The 5,917-nt window shown below is 28.8% G+C and overlaps 1 long non-coding RNA gene across 1 annotated transcript; it reads left to right on the forward strand.

Moving 5' to 3' along the window:
- The first annotated feature begins 2,853 nt into the window (after positions 1 to 2,853).
- Positions 2,854 to 3,165, forward strand: LOC119668195. The gene is made up of 3 exons (XR_005251466.1): positions 2,854 to 2,949; positions 3,018 to 3,068; positions 3,136 to 3,165. It is a non-coding gene; the product is annotated as an uncharacterized LOC119668195 (long non-coding RNA).
- The last annotated feature ends 2,752 nt before the right edge of the window (positions 3,166 to 5,917 follow it).

Genomic DNA, 5,917 nt, shown 5'->3' on the forward strand with positions numbered 1-5,917 from the left:
AAATGTTTAAATAAACTATAAACGCTTAAGGTCATACTATATCTGTCTTCAGATGTTTGTAATCACATTTTCGATTGATAAATCTAGGGTAGCTTTTTCAGTTCACCTTAAGTGTAATTTTCATTTTCGATTGGTAAATCTCGGATGGATTGTATAACACTTGAGGTTAATTTATGACACTCTAGACACTTTGCCATAGTAGCAAGATTACCCTCAAATTAATAGCTATTTTATAGGACTTGACAAATAAAGTGAGATTTGATTCGATATATGTATTTTTCAAAAATAAAAATCTCCACTAACGGTACTATAAAAATGTTAGATTATTCTAATAACGTTTGATTGAGCAACAAAATTTAATAAATCGAAAGTAAATTTAGATTGAATCCAAATTTACCGATCGAAAAAGCCATAATTCTCTCTACTAAAATTTTTTTATTTATTTCACTGAAATTCATATTTTTTTAAATAAGTGCTGCCTGGTCCTTTTATAGCGTTATTCGCGAAATTACGGCTGTGTTGTGTGAACACAGGCTTAACTTAGATTTAAGAAAAATGCAGCTCTGCAATTTTAGTACAGCTGGCGCGAAGTGTTTTTTTGAAATGCTATTAAGTTTTGTGCTGCCTTAGTAAAAATATTATTGTGAAATAATGGAAGGTGAATGAAGTGATATTAATTAAGTATTTTGTTTAAATTAATTATATTTATAAAGTTAATTAACTTCTGGTTTCAACGTTCTAAAAATGTCAATCGTGTCAATTGTATTTATTTTGTATTTTTGGCTTATTGAATTCAGGGGTCCCTATAGGACATAAGCCCCAGTGCTTAATATTTAACGTGAGGCTTCATAAGCGTGCTAACGTGAGAAAATATACACATTTCTGTATACATATATACTTACAAACAAGGATTATATTAGACACTAATAAACATGCTATTGTATTATTAGAAAGTATATATTTTTTGTGTATTTGTTCTTTGTAACACGCAGCAGTACATATTTGTAGGTTAGATAGGATTTGTAGTACCATATCATATACTCGTATATTATTTTACACGGTATAATTCTAACTTCATATTATTGCACCCAACAGCTGGTAAATAGGGTTAACTTTATTGACCATATTACTTGTCTTTACAGATTTACAGGTCCTCCTTTGATGATATACATCTATTCTAGTTTACTATTTGGAAATTACTTCTGGAACTTCTTTTAAGGACTGACCTTTAGCTTGCTTTGCGACATCGCATTTATCTTATTTAAGATAAAAGATTTTTTGAATGTTGGTTACGTTTTCTAGTGATGAAAACCATTTTTGTTGCCTCCTGATTAATATATATTTTTTATTTGCGGACGCAATGGAACAATGCGTTCATGCGATCCTGAATGATGTTTTTTACATTACTGATTATTTTGATCGATCTTAAGTGTAGTTACGGCAACCTTGCAATAAGTAAGGTCGACCTCACTATTTATTATACTGATATATAGATAATTAATTTTTACTATTGAGCTTGCCATTATTTAAAAGCGAGAGGAGTGTTTGGATAGCCTAAGCTTGCGTATGGCATATGACTTTTTCAGGAGAAGTTCTGTAGATAAAAAATCCCAATTATAAAGGTATTTTCCTGTTTTATCTTAGCGTTATTAACATGTAATCTTCTTGGGTTTTGATTATGTTTTGTAATGATGTAGATCCCTTTTGTTTTCTTCTGATTAATATATGTATATGTTCCATTTTCAAAAGAAATATAGCAATACGTTCAGGTGATCCTCAATAGTGTCTATGTTGCAGTCTATACTGTTTCAGTAAATTTCACAATTATAACCAGTGTAGATCAAAAACGAATATAATTATTTAATGGTTGCACCTCTCTAAAGCTATAGGTACCTATAATTACCAACTATTGGTGATTATTTGATTTTAGTAATTATGAAACAATAATTATAATAATTATAATTATTTATAATAAATAATTATGCTTTATTTATTTAAAAAATTGTAACTCCCTCTACGTATCAATTGGGAGATTCAGTTTAAAACCATTAAAAAATGTAATTTAGTTTAATGATAATTTTCTGCTTGGTGTTCCAATCTTTAAATTAATATCTTTAATGGATTATACAGTTAAAAAAGCATTGAAACGCAAAAATGTACATATATCTGAAAGTTTTGATAGTAACTTGACAACAAAGGTTTCACTTTTTACACTATACGAGTATCAACGAGATCCGTCAACAGTGTATGTTGGCGGAAATTTATTGGCCTATAAAAACAGTCATGTTGCAGAACAAAATTGGGATATTTTACCATCAATATTTACATTCCAAGGTTCACCATCAAATAATGATTCGTTGAAAATGTTAGGCACCTCTGATGGTGCACTGATAATTCAAGACATTGCGGAAATGTCGGAAGGTAAATTCAAGTTCTAAAGCCATGATATAACTATAAAAACTAATTTTTTTAAATGTTAGGCACTTTTAATAGTGAAATATTGGATAAAGATTTAGCGGAAGTGTCGGAAGGTAAGTTAAAGACAACTAGCTAAAGCCAAAATATAATTATAAAAAATAATTTTTTTTTTGAAATTTTAGGCATGTCTGATGATGAATGGGAGGATGTAGACACCTCGGAAATGTCGGAAGGCAAGTTAAAGACAACTATCTGAAACCAAAATATAATTATAAAAAATAATTTTTTTTAAAATGTTAGGCACTTCTGATGGTGAATGGGAGGATGTAGATACCTCGGAAGTATCGGAAGGTAAGTTAAAGACAAATATTTAAAGCCACATTATAATTTCGAAAAATAATTTGTTTAAAATGTTAGGCACTCCTAGTAGTGAATTCTGGAATAAAGACACCTCGGAAGTGCCGGAAATTAAGTTAAAGACAACTTCTGATGGTGAGATGTTGGATAAAGATTTAGCGGAAGTGTCGGAAGGTAAGTTAAAGGCAACTATCTGAAGCCAAAACATAAATAAAAAAATAATTTTTTTTTTGAAATTTTAGGCACTTCTGATGATGAATGGGAGGATGTAGACACCTCGGAAATGTCGGAAGGTAAGTTAAAGACAACTATCTGAAATCAAAATTTAATTATAAAAAATAATTTTTTTTTAAATGTTAGGCACTTCTGATGATGAATGGGAGGATGTAGACACCTCAGAAGTGTCGGAAGGTAAGTTAAAGACAAATATCTGAAACCAAAATATAATTATAAAAAATAATTTTTTTTAAAATGTTAGGCACTTCTGATGGTGAATGGGAGGACGTAGATACCTCGGAAGTGTCGGAAGGTATGGTAAAGACAACTATCTGAAGCCAAAATATATTTATAAAAAATAATTTTTTTAAAATGTTAGGCATTTCTGATGGCAAAATATTGGATGAAAATATAGCGGAAGTGTCGGAAGGTGTAAAAAGAATTTTTTTAATTAATTAGTATTTATATTAATTATTAATGTAATATTTATATTAAATAATAATATAAATTCATAAAGTATAATGTTAACTTCTTAACTAATATTGATATTTATTTGCTATGTAAGTTACATCAATACTAAGAGGAGATAGTTGTTCCGAAAATTAATTGTCAATTCATCAAAAATTCCAAAAACTACAATACTTAAAGCCTTATTTGTCTTAATTGAATTTATATCAGGAGATAGATCGGTGTCTACATTGCCCTTTCCAATATTTGGGACGCTATATTCAGTTATATTAAATAGCGAATCAAAAGTTTTGTTGACCATATCATCTACTCTTTTATCGCTTGTAATTCTATCGGTAGTTCCAACTATTGATCAAAAAAACTCTAAATTGAACAAAATATGCAAGTTTTACAAAAAGATTGTTATGTCGTAGAAGAATTCTTCGTATAGTTAGTAGAATAATGTGATAATCTTCTAACCCAAAGTGAAGAAAACAAAACTTATGGTGCTGTCTATATGAAAGAAGTTTTGTCTGTTTGAATATGGGGATATATTACAAAGATATTGAAAAATTTGATATATGTGTAAAAATCGTTAATTTTTTTTAAAGAAATATATAGAATTTTAGGTTCCTTACAATAGCTATTGTGTATAGAAAATATAAAAGAAATTTCGTGAGCTTTAGTAATATAATACGAGTGTTCCGTGCTTTATATCATTATGTTTTCTTATTATAGCTTTTTAGACATTCCAAAAATTAAATAATTAATATATGTGTTGGTAAAATTTAGGAGGGTGATATATTTTAAAATTACTACAGTATTATTACAGAAATCACTAAATATTAAACAGCTAATTTTAATGCTTTTAAGTCATGCGTCGTCCTTAGCGTTAAAGTCATGTGATCTTTGTTCCCAAATGTCTGAATTTTTTTAGACATGTGTGTAATTTAGCTTGTATCAGAAAATAGTAAATGATTCACTGCACTAGATCACAAAAGAATTAGTAAAGAAACGTGATGCTTTTGCATTACACTTAGTAGCAGTGGTACACTGTAAGCCATGAGGTGTATATATCTTCAGATAAACTCCTAAATTTGTCAAGGTAAACTAAGACTATTGTTAACCCTGAAAATGTTTCATGGTTCTAGAGTCCAGTGGCTCGTTTATGTAACTTTCTCACTTCGTTTTCTCGAACGATTTTCTCACTTTTGACAATTACTCACTAGAAGTGTTTATGTAACTGTGGTGAATTGTTTTCTCACTTTTTTTCGTTCGAGTTTTTGTCACCTGTCAAATTGCTTGTGAGAAGTTTTGAATTTTGAGTAAGTTAAAGTGAATAAATTTAAATTTTTGGTACAAGTGCTATTTGCAAGCACTAAGCAACCTTTTAAAATTGTTTTATTTTCGTTCCATTTATTCAAAAAACGTTCCGATTATACGTTGAGCCCAAAAAATAGTGTTTGTTCTGTTTTTTACTTTAAATTAATAGTTATTACGAGAAGTGTTTTATTTTTTTTTTAAATTTAGATAAATAAGTATGTTAAGTATTAATTAAAGCAAAAAAAAATCATATTTTTACCATTTTTTTTAAAGTTTAGAGCACATTTATATCGAACAAATGCTTGTCCGATTATGCGATGGAGTCACTGTATATAGTTTTGTGGTTAAGCTCCATTGAGATAGCAAGTTCCTATTATTTTACTATAGATTAGGTTTAATACATCTAACTCTTTCTTCAATACTCTATTCTCGGTATCTACTTGTGTTTTTATTTTAGATTTTCAACTAAATAATAAAGTTCTAATGATTATGCTAGCTTTACATACTTAATATACTGCGGCCTTTAAATTTCATTCTTAACATTATCATTGCTCAAATATGCTCACACATCCTCTTCTGAACCTCTTCTGAACTAGTTGTGGTCAACGATGGGTTAAAACACTAAAGACAATATCGAGTCATTGGTTAATTTGCCTATAGGTACAGCGTAACCCTCCTATGCTTTTATCTTGCTCATTATTTTGTTTAACTGTTACGAAGTGGACAGAATAAGATACATTTACTTAATTTTGAAACAAATCTGAATAATAACCGATGTCATTGGACTGTATCAGCGGCTAAATGCTGATATCTTAGTTATATATAATTTCAAGCAACTTGCTTTAATTTTTTAAGTTTAATATTTAAAGTCAAATATGACGTGTCTTATGAAAAAAGAAAGTTTTTTCAAGTTAGAAGGATTCAAACAACAATAGAGATACGACAACAAAAATTTTAATTAATTTATTGAGATTTAGCTGACTATAGAACCTGCTCTAATGTTTCCTTGCAACTATCAAACGAAGGTAGAAGAGTAAAGTACAATACCTTTAAAGTCATTTATAAAAAGTTTTGTTTAATAACAAAAAACTAAAATAATCTAATACATAATAATAATTTTCAAGTAATAAATTTCCAAATATAATGCGAAGCTAAC

The sequence above is a fragment of the Teleopsis dalmanni genome, chromosome 1 (assembly GCF_002237135.1).
Source record: "Teleopsis dalmanni isolate 2A chromosome 1, ASM223713v2, whole genome shotgun sequence".
Taxonomy (NCBI): Eukaryota; Metazoa; Arthropoda; class Insecta; order Diptera; family Diopsidae; genus Teleopsis; species Teleopsis dalmanni.